The sequence below is a fragment of the Triticum aestivum genome, chromosome 6A, assembly GCF_018294505.1.
Source record: "Triticum aestivum cultivar Chinese Spring chromosome 6A, IWGSC CS RefSeq v2.1, whole genome shotgun sequence".
NCBI classification, from domain to species: domain Eukaryota; kingdom Viridiplantae; phylum Streptophyta; class Magnoliopsida; order Poales; family Poaceae; genus Triticum; species Triticum aestivum.
The window spans coordinates 102292047-102310989 of NC_057809.1; the positions used below are offsets into that span (position 1 = coordinate 102292047).

An 18943-nucleotide genomic window follows, 5' to 3' on the forward strand; every position below is an offset into this window, starting at 1 on the left:
TCACTAAGTCTGTAATCTGATTATGTTTTTGCCATGTTCACATGCTTGCAATTGTATTTTCTGATCCCTTGTGGCTCAAGGTCACTAAGGGACTTTTGTTAAGTGCTTTGAGTAGCTTCATGTCATGCCTTGCTTTGCCATGTTAAGTTCCTGTATCATATAGTTTGCATGCTCCAAAGTGTGCTACCTGATCTGAAATTCCAGGCTTGTGTTAATTCCAGTAAGTCTGAAACCTGTTATCGTTTGCGTTTTTGCCATGCTTGTTTGAACCTGTTAATGGATGAATTGGCCGTAGCTCAGTGTTCATCTTTTGTCAAGCATCATGAGTGGATCCCTTACATGTATTTTGTTGCCATGTTTGAGTACTGTAGCATAATTATCTTGATGTATTTAGATGGCTACTTGCTGTTTATCGTAGACCGATGCCATATTTGTTTTGCTTGCCATTTCCAAACCGTGCATCCGATTCCGGTGATCTTTATATCGATTTCAACCGAAATCACATCATTTTTCCAGTGGCACTCTTGGTTTTCCATGTTGATGCCAGGTTCAATCATTCCTTGTCAAATCGTGCATATGCATCACATATCGCATCCCGCATAGCATACCATGTTTGCCTCATATTGGTTTGAGCTTTGCACATGGTTGATTGTGTTCCTTTTGCTTGTTTGTCTTGTTTGGGTAGAGTCGGGAGATGAGTTCGCTAACGAGGAGCCCATTGAGTTTGCTTACGAGGATCAAGTCAACTCTGACAACTTTGCAGGCAAGATAATCATACCCTCGAAATCACTTCTATCTTTGCTTGCTAGATGCTCGCTCTTTTGCTATGCATATGCTATGATGCCTACCACTTGCTTATCATGCCTCCAAAATTGCCATGTCAAACCTCTAACCCACCATGTCCTAGCAAACCGTTGATTGGCTATGTTACCGCTTTGCTTAGCCCCTCTTATAGCGTTGCTAGTTGGAGGTGAAGACTGGAGATCGTTCCTTGTTGGAACATTGTTTATATTTGGGATATCATTATATTATCTTGTTATCTTAATGCATCTATATACTGGTAACGGGTGGAAGGCTCGGCATTTTGCCTAGTGTTTTGTTCCACTCTTGCCGCCCTAGTTTCCGTCTATGTTCCCGGATTTTGCGTTCCTTACGCGGTTGGGTGATAATGGGAACCCCTTGACAGTTTGCCTTGAATAAAAATCCTCCAGCAATGCCCAACCTTGGTTTTACCATTTGCCACCTAGCCTCTTTTTCCCTTGGGTTTCCGGAGCCCGAGGGTCATCTTTATTTAAACCCCCCCCCCCGGGCCAGTGCTCCTCTGAGTGTTGGCCCAAACTGGAGCCCCTTGCAGCGCCACCTCGAGGAAACTCGAGGGCTGGTTTTAGTTGTACGGATTGCTTATCCGAGTGTGCCCTGAGAACGAGATATGTGCAGCTCCTATCGGGATTTGTCGGCACATTCGGGCGGTGTTGCTGGACTTGTTTTACCATTGTCGAAGTTGTCTTGTAGAACCGGGATACCGAGTCTGATCGGAATGTCTCGGGAGAAGGTTTATCCTTCGTTGACCGTGAGAGCTTGTGATGGGCTAAGTTGGGACTCCCCTGCAGAGATTTGAACTTTCGAAAGCCGTGCCCGCGGTGATGGGCAGATGGGAATTTGTTAATGTCCGATTGTAGATAACATGAACCTTAAGTTAATTAAAATGAATCAACTGCGTGTGTACCCGTGATGGTCTCTTCTCGGCGGAGTCCGGGAAGTGAACATGGTGTTGAAGTAATGTTTGCCGTAGGTTGTTCTATAGTTCTTCGTTCGCGCTTCGCCTTCTCTTCTCGCTCTCTTTTGCGAACAGGTTAGCCACCATATATGCTAGTCGCTTGCTGCAGCTCCACATAGTACCTTGCCTTACCTATAAGCTTAAATAGTCTTGATCGCGAGGGTGCGAGATTGCTGAGTCCCCGTGGCTCACAGATTACTTCCAAACCAGATGCAGGACCGATGACTCCGTTCCAGATGATGCGCTTGAGCTCAAGTGGGAGTTCGACGAAGACTCGCGCCGTTACTATGTGTCTTTCCCTGATGATCAGTAGTGGTGCCCAGTTGGGGCGATCGGGACCGTGTCGCATGTTGGGGTTGATCTTTTATTTTGGTACCGTAGTCGGACCATGAGTGTATTGGATGATTGTAATGCTATTTATGTACTTTGTGTGACTTGGCGAGTGTAAGCCAACTATGTACCTTTTTCCCCTATTATCTATTTACATGGGTTGTTGTGAAGATTACCTTACTTGCGACATTGCTTTCAATGCGGTTATGCCTCTAAGTCGTGCTTCGACACGTAGGAGATATAGCCGCATCGAGGGTGCTACACCCGCAGACCCTGAAACCGACGCTATAAAATCCTATTTTTCCAGAAAAAATCAGGGAGAAAGAATTATTGCGATCCACGAGACGGTGCCTCCGTCACCTCCTATTCTTCGTCGGGAGGCCGGATTTGGAGTCTGTTTGGGGCTGCGGAGAGGGGGATCTTCGTTCTTCGTCATCGCCCTTCTCCATCGCCAATTCCATGATGCTCCCCACCGGGAGTGAGTAATTCCTTCGTAGGCTCGCTGGTCGGTGAGGAGTTGGATGAGATTCATCATGTAATTGAGTTAGTTTTGTTAGGGCTTGATCCCTAGTATCCACTATGTTCTTAGATTGATGTTGCTATAACTTTGCCATGCTTAATGCTTGTCACTTTGGGCTCAGGTGCCATGATTTAAGATCTGAACCATTTATGTTATCACCATTATATCCATGTTCTAGATCCGATCTTGCAAGTTATAGTCACCTACTACGTGTTATGATCAGGCAACCCTGGAGTGACAATAACCGGCACCACTCCCAATGATGACCATAGTTTGAGGAGTTCATGTGTTCACTATGTGTTAATGCTTTGTTCCGGTTCTCTATTAAAAGGAGGCCTTAATATCCCTTAGTTTCCAATATGGACCCCGCTGCCACGGGAGGGTAGGACAAAAGATATCATGCAAGTTCTTTTCATAAGCATGCATGACTATTGATTTACAGAATACATGCCTACATTATATCAACGAACTGGAGCTAGTGCCGTATCGCCCTAGGTTATAACTATCTCATGATGAATATCGTCCAACAAGTCACCTATCCAATGCCTACGAATTTATCTTATATTGTTCTTGCTAAGTTACTACTCTATCATCACTATTACACTTGCTACAAAATTACTGCTATCACTGTTACTATTACTATTGCTGCTGTCACCACTATCAAAACTATCATATTACTTTGCTACTGATCACGTTGCTGCAGATAATTAATCTCCAGGTGTGGTTGAATTGACAACTCAGCTGTTAATACCTTCAAATATTCTTTGGCTCCCCTTGTGTCGAATCTATAAATTTGGGTTGAATACTCTACCCTCGAAAATTGGTTTGATCCCCTATACTTGTGGGTTATCAGAACCCAGATCATGAATTTCAAGCAACTTGAACATGATCATTTTGCACAATCTTGGGAAAATATGAAAATGATGCTAAGGAATTGCCCAACTCATGGGTTAAATCTTTGGATAATCATACAAAAAATTTATGCGGGTTTGAATTTTGTTTCTCGTAATCTTTTAGATTCCGCCGTGGGAGGAACTTTTATGGAAATTACTTTGGGTGAAGCCACCAAATTGCTTGATAATATTATGGCAAATTACTCTCAATGGCATACCGAAAGAGCTCCTACTATTAAAAAAGTTGAAGGAATTTCTTCTTTGAGTGAAAAAGTTGATGCTCTTGTGAAATTGGTTGCAGTAGAAGTGCTCCTCTTGATTTTAATGATATGCCTTTGTCTGCTTTGATTGAGCAAAATAGTAATGCCATATGTGAATTTTATCTCTCGAAATAATGTCAACAACAATGCTTATAGAGGTAATTTTAATCCTAAGCCTTTTGCTAGTAATTCCTCTAATAATTGTGGTAATTACTATGGAAATCAATCTTATAATAATAATAGGAACACCTCTGATCTTAAGAATAATATTAAATAATTTATCAATACGCAAAAAGTTTCCAACACTTCCATAGAAGAAAAGTTGAGTAAGATTGATGATTTGTCTAGAAGTGCTATAGAATTGCTCATGATGTGGAAAATCTCAAGATGAATTTTTTTATGCCTAAGGTTGATGAATCAATTAAAGCTCTTTATGTTTCTATGGATGAAAGTAAGAAAAGAACCGCTATGCTTAGAGATAAAAGAGAATTTTTAGAAGCAAAAAACGTTTTCTAGTGATTTCTTTCGCAAAAGTGATGAAGATCTTAAAATTATTGGTGTTTCATCTATTGATTCCTTGTTTAGTAAAGTTAATATTGATGAAAAAGGGGCTTTATAAGCGTCAACTTTAGGTAGAAGGCGTCCCAATGATTCGGAGGGTGAAAATCTTGTTGAGAAAATTGATAAAAGTGGGTTTGAAGAGGTCAAAACTTTAGCTAGTGATGTGCCCACTCTTTTGGATTACAAAGACTTTAATTATGATAGTTGCTATTTGATTGATTGTATTTCTTTGTTGCAATCCATGATAAATTCACCCCATGCTTATGAACAAAATAAATCTTTTACTAAACATATTGTTGATGCTATGATGAAAGCTTTTGAGGAAAAGTTGGAATTAGAAGTTTCAATTCCTAGAAAATTGCATGATGAATGGGAACCTACTATCAAAGTCAAGATTAAAAATTATGAGTGTTTTTCTTTGTGTGACTTGGGTGCTAGTGTTTCTACAATTCCGAAATCTTTATGTGATGTGCTTGGTCTTACCGATCTTGAATCGTGCTCTTTAAATTTGCACTTGGCGGATTCTACTATTAAAAAGCCTATGGGAATAATTAATGATTTTCTTATTCTTGAAAATAGGAATTATGTGCCTATAGATTTTATTATTCTTGATATTGATTGCAATCCGTCTTGTCCAATTATTCTTGGTAAACCGTTTTTACGGACTATCGATGCTGTGATTGATATGAAAGAAGGCAATATTAAGTTCCAATTTCCTTTGAGGAAGGGTATGGAACACTTTCCTAGAACAAGAATTTGTCCACCATATGAATCAATCATGAGGGCATCTTATGGATCTCGAACCAAAAATGACAAAACTCATATCCTTGCTTTACGCCTAGCTAAGGGCGTAAAACTATAGCGCTTGTTGGGAGGCAACCCAATGAATAAAATTTATTTTTGCTTTTTTGCTTCCTGTTTTTGAGTGTTAGCACAATTATGCTACTGTTATGATTGTGTTTTTTTATGTTTTAATTAGTGTTTGTGCCAAGTAAAGCCTTTAGGATCTTCTTGCGTGATAGTTGTTTGATCTTGCTGAAAAAACAGAAACTTTTGCACTCACGAAAATAATTTTCAGTTTTTACCAGAGAGCGATAAAATACCCATTCCACTTGCAATAGATTAGTGTACAATTTTCTCAGGTCATCCTATTTTTTCAGAAATTTTGGAGTTACAGAAGTATTTGGACAGGTTTTGTTTTCTTTGTGTTGTGTGCTTATTTTGATGGCTCTATGGTTTTCTTTGAAGAGTTTTTGCCATAGAAAAGTTGGAATACAGTAGATACAATGCAAGAACAAAATATGAATTGGTTTGATACAACACTTATAGTAGTGATTTATTATTCTTATACTAATGGATCTCACGAAGGTTTTGTTGAGTTTTGTGTGATTGAAGTTTTCAAGTTTTGGGTTATCTTACGATGGATGAAGGAATAAGGAGTAGAAGAGACTAAGCCTGGGGATGCCCCAGCATCCCAAGCTATTATCCAAAAATGAGCAACCAACTAAGCTTGGGATGCCCCCGAGTGGCATCCTCTCTTTCTTCTAACGACCATCGGTATTTTACTCGAAGCTATATTTTTATTCATCACATACTATGTGTTTTGCTTGGAGCGTCTTGTATGATATGAGTCTTTGCTTGTTTTATTTTGTATTTTAAGTCTTGGTCCCTTGCTAAACACACCTATTTGAGAGAGCCAAAATTATGTCATGACTCGTTAGAATTGCTCTCTTTGCTTCACTTAAATCTTTTATGAGCTATGGACTTGCTCTAGTGCTTCACTTATATCTTTTTTAGCATGGTGTGCTTTAGTATTTTTGAAGAAATGCTCTCTTGCTTCACTTAGATTTGTTTGAGAGTTAGTAAAATTTTCAAGAAATTCTCTCTTGTTTCACTTAAATTAATTTGAGAGAAAGAAATATTATGCTCACGATCTTCACTTATATTTGTTTGAGCTTGTCAAAAGCAACACATGAAAGTTAGTCCCAAAGTGATAGATATCCAAGAAGGATATAATAAAAACTTTCATGAAGATCATTGGACAAAATAAACTTGATTCTTAGTAATAGTTTTGAGATATGATGATGTGATATGTGAGTCATATTGATGAGTAATTATGCCTTAGTAAGAATATTGGTGTTAAGATTTGTGATTCCCTATGCAAGCACGAAAGTTATGCAATGAAATTATATCCTACTTGTGGTGCATTATTCGGTGTTAGTTATGCTTAATGCTCGCTTATGAGATTATTCGTTTCTTGGTTGGTCGCTTGTCAATCTTTTGCTAGCCTTCATTTTGCACTAAGTATGATCACTACTTGTGCATCGAAAAACCTTTAACCCAGTTTTGCCACATGAGTCCACTATATCTACCTATATGTGGTATTCTTTTGTCGTTCTAAGCAAACTTGCATGTGCCATCTTTAACTTTCAAAAATAAACTTCTCTTATAAAATCACTAACTAGGAGGCAGTATGATTGTACTTGAGTATTGTGTGTAGCTAATATGCGAGTGGGTTTCATGAATGGATCAATGATTGAGCATGATGGGCTAGGTATAGCTTATTTTAGTGTTGATATTTTGAAAGACATGGTTGCTTGTTGATATGCTTGAGTATTTAAATTATCATGTCAAAACTTACTATTGCTTTGAACGATATAAAAGTCCAAATGTCCATGCTATAAAGAAAGAAATATGATATAACAATTTAGGCAGCATTCCACATCAAAAATTCTGTTTTATCACTTCCCTACTCGAGGACGAGTAGGAGTTAAGCTTGGGGACGCTGATACATCTCCAACGTATCTATAATTTTTTATTGTTCCATATTGTTATATTATCAATCTTGGATGTTTTATAATCATTTTATAGTCATTTTACATAATTTTGGGGTACTAACCTATTGACATAGTGCCAAGTGCCAGTTGTTGTTTTTCCATGTTTGTTACATCACAGAAAATCAATATCAAAAGGAATCCAAATGCCACGAAACTTTACGGAGAATTTTTATGGGCCAGAAGGAACACAACGGGCCCTGGCTGCACCTGGGGGGTGCCCCGAGGGGAGCACAACCCACCAGGGCGTGTCAGGAGGCCCGGGCGCACCCAGGCGCGCCCTGGTGGGTTGTGCCCACCTCGGGTGCCCCCGGACCGCCTCTTTGCTCTATAAATACCCCAATATTCCCAAAACCCTAGGGGAGTCGACGAAATATTGATCCAGCCGCCGCAGAGTCCGGAACCACCAGATCCAATCTAGACACCATCTCGGATGGGGTTCACCACCTTCATTGGTGCCTCTCTGATGATGCGTGAGTAGTTCTTTGTAGACCTTTGGGTCCGTAGTTAGTAGCTAGATGGCTTCATCTCTCTTTCTCTTGATTCTCAATAGAATGATCTCTTGGAGATCCATATGATGCAACTCTTTTGCGGTGTGTTTGTTGGGATCCGATTAACTTTGAGTTTATGATCAGATCTATCTCTTTTTATGTCCATGAAAGTATTTGAGTTTCTTTGATCTCTTTTATGCATGATTGCTTATAGCCTCGTATTTCTTCTCCGATATTTGGGTTTTGTTTGTCCAACTTGATCTATTTATCTTGCAATGGGAAGAGGTGCTTTGTAGTGGGTTCGATCTTACGGTGCTTGATCCCAGTGACAGAAGGGGAACCGACACGTATGTATCGTTGCTACTAAGGATAAAACGATGGGGTCTATCTCTACATAGATAGATCTTGTCTACATCATGTCATCGTTCTTATTTCATTACTCCGTTTCTCCATGAACTTAATACACCAGATGCATGCTGGATAGCGGTCGATGTGTGGAGTAATAGTAGTAGATGCAGGCAGGAGTCGGTCTACTAATCTTGGACGTAATGCCTATGTAATGATCATTGCCTGGATATCGTCATGAGTATTTGAAGTTCTATCAAGTGCCCAACAGTAATTTGTTCACCCACCGTTTGCTATTTTTCTCGAGAGAAGCCACTAGTGAAACCTACGGCCCTCGGGTCTCTTTCTCATATTATTTGCCTTTGTGGTCTACTTTTATTTGCTTTTATTTTCAGATCTATTAATCCAAAAACCCAAAAATACTTTGCTGCACTTTATTTTATTTACGATCTATTTATTCTATCTATTACAACTTTTTCCCGTCACGCACCAATTTCTGGCACCGTTACCCGAAAGGGATTGACAACCCCTTTAACACGTGGGTTGCGAGGATTTGTTATCTGTATGCAGGGGCTGTTTACATTGTGTTGCTTGGTTCTCCTACCAGTTCGATAACCTTGGTTTCATATCTGAGGGAAATACCTACCGCCGCTGTGATGCATCATCCCTTCCTCTTTGGGGAAATACCGACGTAGGTTCAAGCGACATCAGGCTGGTTCTCGGGCGGCGCCCGTGGTCGATGCAGGGGGCGTTTGCCGAAACCATCAGCGGCAGGGGAGGAGGGGGATTGCAAGCAGGGGCGGGGAACACCAGCCAATCCCGCATCGGGCGGGCCTGCAGCCCGCCTTCTCTCCGATTTCTCTGATTCTTGGGGCACTCCCTGTTGTAATGGCCCGGGAGCTTGCAGATGATGCAGTGGACCGGGTCATAGCAGTCGACGCGGCAGTGGTACGTGCTAAGGCATCGAATGCAGAGGTCTTTGAACTTGCTTAAGAGCATCTCCAGCCGTGCCCCCAACAGGCCCCCCAGGCCACTTTTTCGGCGCCGGGGCCAAAACAACGCCCCGGTCGCGGCCCCAGGACGACGAAAAGCGTCGGTTCAACCCTTTTTTCCGCCCGGTGGCCGCAGGCCGAACCCGACGCACTGGGGGCGACCGGGGGCTTCGGCTGGCCCACACCGTCAGGTGAAAAGTCAAGATTTTCTTCCCCGACTCGCCTCCCACCCCACGCGCCCTTGGCCGCCACTGGCTATATCCCGGCGCCGCCCGCCGCCCTTCACCGCTAGATAGCCATTCCCCGCCGAAAAAGTAGAAGAGGTTCGCCGCGGCAGCCCCTCCAACAGCAGCTGCGCATTTCCGGCCGCCATTTCTGGCCGCGGAGGGGTAGTTTAGCGGCGGGTGCATGCCCACCGGGCGCAAGGTGTTCGGCGATTTGCCTACCTCGGCGATGGGCTCAGATGACGAGGAAGCGCTCGCCGAGCTGCTGGAGGAGGAAGCCGAGGCCGATGTCTAGAAAGAAGAGCATCTCATGGTGCTCGCCGCCTCGCCCAGCTGCTGGCGAGCAATGAAAAGCCGCGCACGAGGTGGCTCAGCGCCGGGGCGGGTGAAAGCAAAGAACCGGCATCGTCTCGAAGGCTACTGCATGCTCTACTCCGACTACTTTGCAGATGCTCCACTTCACGGCGACAAAACATTTCGGCGCCGTTATCGGATGAGCCGAAAGCTCTTCCTCGGGATTTTGAATTCCATCCGGGAGTTCGACAACTACTTCAAGTGCAAGATGGATTGCACCGGAAAATTTGGATTCACCTCGATCCAGAAGTGCACGACAGTGATGAGGATGCTTGCATACGGAGCTCCCGGTGATTCACTTGACGACTATGGGCGCATGGCTGAGTCCACCAGCATAGAGTGTTTCTACAAGTTCTGTCGGGCAGTGGTGGCAGTGTTTGGACCGCAATACTTGAGAACACCCAATGCGAAAGGCACTGCTCGGATCCTAGCACAGAATGCAGCAAGAGGAATTCCTGTGATGCTTGGAAGCATCGACTGCATGCATTAGAAATGGAAGAATTGCCCATTTGCTTGGCAGGGGATGTACAAAGGCGCCAAAGGCGGTTGTAGTGTGGTACTTGAGGCGGTGGCCGCACAGGACCTCTGGATTTGGCACTCCTTCTTTGGTATGCCAGGAACTCACAATGACATCAACGTGCTGCAGTGCTCTCCTGTCTTTGTCAAGCTTGTTGAAGGTCATTCTCCTCCGGTGAACTTCGAGATCAATGGGCGACACTACAACAAGGGGTACTATCTAGCTGATGGCATCTATCCGAGATGGCCGACATTTGTGAAGACGATCTCAAACCCTGTGCCAGGAGGCAAGAACACCTGGTTTGCGAAGATTTAGGAGGCTCGCAGGAAGGATGTCGAGCGGGCATTTGGTGTGCTCCAATATCGATTTGCTGTTGTCCGGTACCCCGCTCAGACCTGGTCGAAAGATCAAATGTGGGAGATCATGACTTGCTGTGTCATCTTGCACAACATGATCATCGAGAGCGAGCAAGAAGACCCAGTGTTTGACACTGAACCATACTACATGCAGGGTCCTCTAGCCGAAGTTGATCACCAGCTACCGGCAACCTGGACTGTCTACCTCAGTATGCGTCAGGAGATCCGAGACCCACTGGTGCATCATGAGCTGCAGCATGATCTGGTGGAGCACCTATGGAGGCTCAAGGGCGACGCCGAGCGCGACGTATGATGAAATATGAGTTTTTATTTGTTGAACTATATAATTTGTATTGAATTATTTGTTGTTATACTATTTTGTTGAAGTATTTGATTTTTCTGTGATGAAATATGTGGTAAAAAATATTTATGTTGATAATTGAACGCCGAGCCACGGCGAACCACGCCGAATATGGGTCTATTCTCATTTATATGGGTCTTTTATTCGCCGAAAGGAGGCTGAAAAGTGGGTCAATATCGATGTCTGAAGGTGAACTAAGAGCAATGACTGGACGCAAAATCGTCTTAATGCCAATTGTATTGCCGGCTCGTCTTACGGACAATTTTTATGCGTCCGGTGGGCAACGGCTGGAGATGCGAAGGCATCGCGCCCCGAGGAGGGGGGCTGAGACGATGCCCATATCCGAGCTGACTGGCGGATTTCTGCTGGTCTTCTTGCTTCTGCGGGACTGATATTGGGTCCATCTTTCATCAATGGCGGTAGGCTCCGAAGAAGGCGGCGGAGAGGGCACAACCACGATCGACCAAAGCCGGTGTTGCTTAAGCGGGGGTGGCAGACCCAGATCCAGTGGTCCGGGCGAGGACCAGCCCTCGAGGTCAGCACCCCGCTGCAGGATTTGCGGGGGCGTCCCCCACTCCACTCTAGCGCTGCCGGGGAGCGGGGGGAGGTAGGCGCGTCGGACGAACCAGGGGATCCAGATCTCCCCCCGGGCCTGGTGCATTGGAGGTTGGCCGGTGGGGAGGCGGGATCTCGGGGAGACGTTGGAGCCGGCATGGGCGGCCGCGACATCCCAGACGAGGTGGCGGCTCGGAGGGAGGTGGCCGCCGCCGCAGACCAGGGCTTTACTTCGTGTACAGCGCCGGCCAGGGGAATCCGCTGCTCGAGGTGCTGCCGCCATCGGATTCCTTCAATCCCATTGATCTGCTGAACCAGAGGGCTATGGCTATGTGGTGGCCAGCATCAGCCGCGTCATAACCGATGGCATTCTGAAGTATCAGCTCCTTCGCTACTCGTCCAAGACCAAGGCTTGGAGCACCAAGTTGGCTCCTATGGAATGCGACTGCGAAGACGATGACCTAACTAATCTGCTGAACCATAGGACAGACAAGGTAATCGCGGTGGGAAGCTCGTTGGGCTGGGTTGATCTTTGGTGGGGTATTCTGGTGTGCGATGTGCTCAACGAGGAGGATCCTTTGATTCGTTTCATTGATCTGCCTGGTCCAATGCCCAGCAACGAGCATTGGTTCGGAACATCGTCCGCTGGGGCATGCCGAGACGTCATCTGCAACGGAGATTTAATCAAGTTTGTTGAAGTTGAGTACCATCGAGGTGACTATGCTGAAGGCTCAGATGATAGTGCCATTGATTATGGTTGGAAGGCCACAGCATGGCATAAGATTCTTTCATCACACAATTTTGCTGATTGGCAGCACAGCTTCACTGTAGACACTTATGACATTACAGTAACGGACGATGAGAGATGCTCTTACTTGTTGCCTGAACTGTGAACTGACAATGCCAAGAAGCTATCCCTGGACAAGTTTATGTGCTCTCTTTCCAACCTGAGCCTGGACGATGATGTATTTTACATGAAGTCCACCCCGAATCCTGCAAGCCCAGTGGCGTGGCTAGCTGCCGTAAATGTCAGAGAGAATCTACTACAACTTATCCCTTTTACTGCTGAAATTTCTCACTGCGAGCCAACCTATCCTCCTTGTGTTTTCTCCAAGTACCTCAATAATACTCCAGGTAATTTTATTGATGCTTGTTTCTGTATCATGTAATTAACTGGGAGCACATTAGTTTTATTGTAGACTCCCTCTGTTCACAAATACCCCCTCTGTTACAAGAAGGGAGTATAAGATGTTTTTACTTTTTTCTGAATCGGATGTATATATAGACACATTTTAGTGTGTTTGTTCACTCATTTCAGTCTGTATGTAGTCCATATTGAAATATTCAAAACATCTTATATTTGTGAACGGAGGGAGTATGCTACAATCCTTGCAATATTACAAAATGTTTGCATACTTATAGATTCAACACCTAGAGATGAAAGTAGACTATAACTTATACCCATCGCAATTTCGACACTTCAGTGATTTAGATTGGGCTAGGTAAAGTTAGGATTCAGCCAAAGTTGACTGAGACTAGACATCTTGGTCCGGTCACTATCATGGATGAAAGTGATCACAAGTCCCACGGATTTGATGCATAATGTTGGATGAACACAAGTCCCAGGGATTTGATGCATAATTTTGGATGAACACAAGTTTACAGTTCCACCAGACTCTGTTATCTTGATTTCTTGTTGGTATAACTTGCAGTTTATTCAGGTTAACACTGGCGATAGATCAGAACATGAGTGGATCTTCTGCCTTGTTACAGCCTCTAAAATTGATTTAGTAGTTTGCACTGTCAGATAGCACTTACTTAGGTTTTGGGTACATAGATTCCTCACTAAGCAACCTCTTACGAACATAATACCTAAGCATGATGGCTCATGGACCACAGCCGACCGACCAGCTTCGCTGTCACCCTAGCCTTGTTTAGCAGCAGTCAGCTAGAGCCTCTCGGAGCCACACCCTGTGCAGCCAACCTATAACCGGCCATGGCAAGACAGTCATCACCACAACCTGTACGCACACAATTAATTGCACGCATAGTTCTTATGAAATATCACTTATGTTATTTGGATTCCCCTAGTTATCTTAACTGGATTACTGTGCCTGAATTATTGTTTCAGGACAACACATGGCTGTGGAGGATCCGGGGAGGTAATTTATATATTTCTAGATTACAGAACAATCACTGTTTGATATTTGCTTTCTTCGGGTATCAGCTGGCACATTCCGATGCAGGATCGCTAATCGGGTCACTATTTTTTTTTACCGTTGTATAGGTTGCTTAATCCCACAAAAGGGCACCCACCATCAGAGCTATCGCCTCTAAGTGTTGAGAAATGGCTTAAAGAACATGGTCATTGATGAGTTTAATTCCGGGGATCCTATCTGCAGTCCTGCACGGTAGCCTTAGTTCTAATATTAGCACATAGAGACCCATGTGCAAGCGACACTAATCAGTTTTATGATCTTTCAGAAAGTCTCTATCCCAAACAGGAGTGTTTGCCATTGGATCATGGCCTGACCACTCGCGCAATTAACACAATTATTATACACATTTACCTGTGAAAATTCACATTTTAGCATGATGTGATTCATGTTGCATAACCTGTATCTGCGAAGTTAGAAATTTATACTACATGTTTTATTTATTTGCGAGGAATACTGCATGACTTATTGCAGAGGGCTATACACTACCACTTGAGAGGCCAAAATTCTTGGATTGCTCCTCTGTCATGACAACTTAAACATATTCAAGATGTAAGTTCCGTTGGACACATTTTAACGTTTGAGCAATATTATAGTGCCAATTCATAATTTTTGCTTCATGTCCAAGTGTCCAACAACACAAGACATGTGGACACACTCATAGCTCAGGTCGGTGCATGTACTTGGAATGGTGACTGGCTTGCTTAGGGCTGATAAAACGCTACTCTGTGACTTGGTTGTTATAAAGATCGGTCTCGGGCTGATCCAGACCCATGCTGCGAGACATAGTCGAGCAAGAAGGGATTTGCCCCTCCGACTTGAAGAGATGTCCTCTAGGCCCCTCATGTGATCCGACTTGAATAAAGCATGGCCATGCGACAAAGATCATGAGATAATCCAGTTTTGGAAATCAACATCATAGGGCCAGAAAGAGGCCGATTGGAACAAGGATGACTGAATTGCCTTAATCCTGGTAACACACATCGTGAGGCAAAAGGAAAGGAAGTTGACACATTGTACATGTTCGTCAAACCGGCTTTCATCTTAAACTTGGGAATCAACATGTTTTGCTACGAGCCGCTATTGACTAGTCAAATCGGATTGATATCCGACTTGCGACCAAGTGTAAGTGAACCTAAGGGATCGCGGGCTTAAGGAAGGAACCTATGCGGCCAGATCCGATTTCACTGGTCAGATGTGATTTACTAGGACTTGGATATGGGTTGGGTAGATTTTGGGCTTATGTAGTTCTAGTGGGCTTCATGTGTTGAGCCCAAAACAGACCTCTATATAAGTAGAGGTGGTGCAAGAGGGACAACGCTCTCGAAAGTGTGATCAGTGTGTTGCATAGGATAGGTTTAGCCACCTCTATGCCTAGGCTTTTTTATTGACCTAGTAGTAAGCCGTCTGGCGTTCCTCTTGCACACGACGGACCTGTTAGTAGGATTCGGCTAGGGAGATCGGCCACGTGGAGATGACGCCGGTGGCACGCTTCCCTAGCTCTTCTTCTGCTGTGAGAATAATAAATGACAGGAGCCCAAAAACACCCGCCACCGATTGATTTTGATAGCAGTAGCAGACCCGCATTTAGGCCTGTAAGTGATTGGGCCGGGCCCGCACCTTCAAACAGCCGACGTGATGAGGGGTAGGCGTGGTCATGGCGGCTGGAGCAATGCTTGCAGCATTGGGAGCCAAAGCCATGGCAATGCAGTCCCCAACATCAGACTAGACATGCCAAGATCCACTGGGGACGGAAAGGGGTCTTACGGAGGGGGACGGGAGGGGGTGGCACAGATGTACGTACCCGACGCGTTGGAGGAGGCGGCGGCGTGTCGAAGAGCTGTGTCGCTTCGTTTCGTTTCGTGAGGGCAGCGACATGTTTTCTGAACTGCGTGGCTTGGGAGAGTTTTGGTGGGGATCGAAGAGCTTCTCCCGGACAAAACCTGCATGCCAAACGGGCCGTCGGGGATTTTTGAGAGTTTCAAGGTTTTGTCCCCTTGAGGGTCATCCTCTCAAAGCCCCTCCAAAACCTCTACCGAACGTGGCATGCAGGGATTAGGTCCACTAGGGGATCTGATCCTCTGTAACCGTACATAGCCTTAAATTCTTGTGTTCTTCATATAGAAAAAAATGTACTATTGCTCGTACGTAAAAGACATGCCATCTATGCCGTGTCTATTTAATTTATGTGCAAGTGCCTAACTGTTCTTTGAAGGTTGATGATAACTTCAAGGTTGTAAAGGTAAAGCTGAGCAAGGAAGATCTAATAGAAATCTCGGCTGCTGTCCCTGCTGGCGACGTGGCTGGGTCGAGGGTCATGGGAATCTTGGAGCCTTATTCTTGGAGGATTGCAAACACTCCACCTCAAAAGTAGCCATTTTACATCATCACTTGCAAATCCGAGAGCATCTCACCGTGTTATGCTGCATTTGTTTCGACCTTTCCGGTTACATACATTTGAGGGGGGAAATGTGAAAGAAACAAGCTCGTCCATACTCAAGAACAGGGGAACTTAGTACCTAAACATACTCATAGTTCTCTGTCGACGTATCAATTACTACACATGATAAAAAAAAGAGTTGAATTCAAGTTGAGGTTTGCTGGGTATCATTCATTCAAAAATGGTACTGCTGTAATATTTCCACACATGATTGAATGAGATTACTGACAGAATCGACATGCAACTTCCTGTAGTCACACCAAAGTCTGGATATGTATGTTCAACCTCACTAGTAGTGCCACTAAAAATATTTTACTGCATGTGCTACTTTTGGCTCCTCAGGTTTCTAGTTCTTTTTACCACGCACCCTTGTGCTACCCTGTTACTTTCCATTTACTGTTCATCTGTTGCTACTTCGTTACTTTCCATTTACTGTTCATATATATCCCCAGCTGGTTTCTAATTCATATCTGCCACGATATCTTTTACAGGTTAACCTGTGCTGATCTGCAACTGCTGAACTTTACAGGCATGCAAGCAACGTAGAACGACAAATTGCAATGGACAAGTAGGGCTGCACGGGCGCCCATGGTGTCCCTTTCAGGAGGAACCTTGGGGGTAGCTGACCAATTCCTAATGGATCTCAAGGCTTGCTGTTGCTCGTGCACGCACTTCCGAGCATCGTTGGGGATCGTGCTCAGCAGCGGCCGGGCCGGCGATGATGCACTGGGGATGTGTGCCCACCAAGAACATATGTGCCCTCCTCCCACATGTTTGAGGGAGCCTTTGGGTTCCTGGACCGCCTCCCCAAATCCTGATGTTGCTGCTGAAATCCCTGGACCAAAACCTTGATGCACTTGAAAGCAAGGCATCCGCCGCCCACGCAGTACTGAAGCAGTCCATGATTATTTGATGATTGATTGGTTGCCTGTGCTTATGCTGTTCTCTGATTAAACTATGAATCTGCAATGCAAAATGGCTCTGCAACATGGTACAGTACCACTCTTTGGCGCTTCGCATCTGCTGATACATTTGCAGGAAAGCTGTTGTTTATCTGGAACCGGCTCCTCTACCGTGCCCTATGATATCATCACTGTTGCCAGGAGCCAGCTCTTGGACTCTTCTGAGGTAGGCACTTCATCCAGATTCTTTTTCTTTGCTGCAAGGCACATTCTACATCAAAAATTTCATTATATAAGACTACAGGCCAAGTTCAGGTACTCCCATGACCCTGATTGTCAGAATCAGCAGCACAAAGCAAGTGTCAGGAAGCAAAAGAGGGGGCATGCCTGGATTGCAAAAGGGCAAAGAGGGGAATAAAGAAAGAATGGAAAGCAAAGGAGGAAAAAGCCATGCAGTGATCTTTTGAGAGGGCAATTGGCATGTATATTGGGGTTTGCTCCTACTAATTCCCGTAGAGCTTTTCCTGGAAAGCCTGGCTGGCTAAGTATATCCAGATCGACTCCCTTTGTGTGCATGCTTGCCGTGGGATATAATCCCTAGGTTTATTCCCAAGCAAGTCCAACTTTATGTCCTTTATCCACCACATCTCGCCGAGAATATTCTACCATTAGGCTTTTCATCTTTGGCATGCATGCCTACTACCACATCTTTTGCCAAAAGCATTTGGTTGGGATCCATTCAAAATGCTGGATGCAGGCTCTAGTTACTAGTATGTCAACCATATGTATGTAATTTGCTACCAATAAAGGTCTAAACATCCTATACCGATGTGTGAGATTAAAGACGCCTACAGGTTAATGATTTTTTTTCTTCCTAAATCAAGATAAAAAAGAAAGGATTCAGATGTTTTTTCCCCTGAGGGACTTGATTATCACATTGCGGACTGATCAAGAAATATTACTATAGGGCTAATCCAGTATGTAATTTCTAGTTTTAATTCTGCTATATAATGCTGAGCTGATCTCGTATATAATTGCTAGGCATGCAGAACGAACCGTCTGGCCAGAAGAAGATGAAGACATTGTTTACTAATTGCACTGGGAGTAAAAACGAGAAGATGTGATGAGGGCGACAGTGCCAGTGTGGGACACATGAAGATGATGCTTGTCAACGCACGGCAATAAAGAAGCTCATCTGGTCTTTTTCATTCTTTCTCAAACTATGTGCTCGATCAATTCCAGGGATTGCACATGCATGCATATCGCCGGCCAGCCAGCCAGCCATGGTCCCAGGGATCAGGCTCGGACTCCCATATGGCCATATGCTTGAGCTAGCATGACACTATCTCAGATGAATGATGATCATCATTGTGCATGCATGCATGCATGCATGCATGCAAGCAGATGCAGCGAATACATGCATGCACTCTTCTTACCACATCCAACCAGAGTGCTCCCACCCCGACCCATCTTCTCCTCTCCCTTGTTGACTAGAACTACCATTGGATTTGGTGTTGGAATAGAACACATGTTCAGTCAAAGTATAAAAAATATATCCGCAAAAAAGTATATAAAATGTAAAGACACCACAAGGTAACAAAATTAAACTAGACGAAGCTGATAGCATAGACATGGGATCATGAGATGTGGTTAGAGTGGCTGTTAGTGATTGTTCACCATGGCGGGGTCTTTTTTCTTTATTATGTTTTTTATTTTCTTTTTTGGCCATGTGTATCCTTGATGCTTTTGGACATTTTGTTGGTACAGAGCGCGGATGTAATTGGTATCTTCGTGATATTAATATATTTCCTTTGTCGAAAAAATGGGATCACCAGCGTGCATGGCGGGGTTGTCTAGCTAGACCGTACTGGCTGTGTCGGGTGGTTGGAGACGTTGAAGCTTCGATGGGCTTTGCCGCTGGCAGTATTACATGTCTTTTCAATTAGTACTCCTTCTGCCTCAAAATATAAGATGTTTGTAAGGAGTACATTATTAATGATTAAGGCGATTATGGT

General features: G+C 44.2%; 1 long non-coding RNA gene across 3 annotated transcripts; it reads left to right on the top strand.

Annotated features, from left to right (window-relative positions):
- Positions 1-11075: 11075 nt before the first annotated feature.
- Positions 11076-18738, top strand: LOC123132310 (uncharacterized). 3 transcript variants are annotated; one of them, XR_006464627.1, is made up of 4 exons: positions 11076-12504; positions 13502-14138; positions 16518-17154; positions 17233-17936. It is a non-coding gene; the product is annotated as an uncharacterized lncRNA (long non-coding RNA). The 3 variants fall into 3 exon arrangements; XR_006464626.1 differs by lacking the exon at positions 17233-17936 and adding an exon at positions 17970-18738 and having other exon boundaries at positions 13502-17154; XR_006464625.1 differs by having other exon boundaries at positions 13502-17154; positions 17233-17948.
- Positions 18739-18943: the final 205 nt, after the last annotated feature.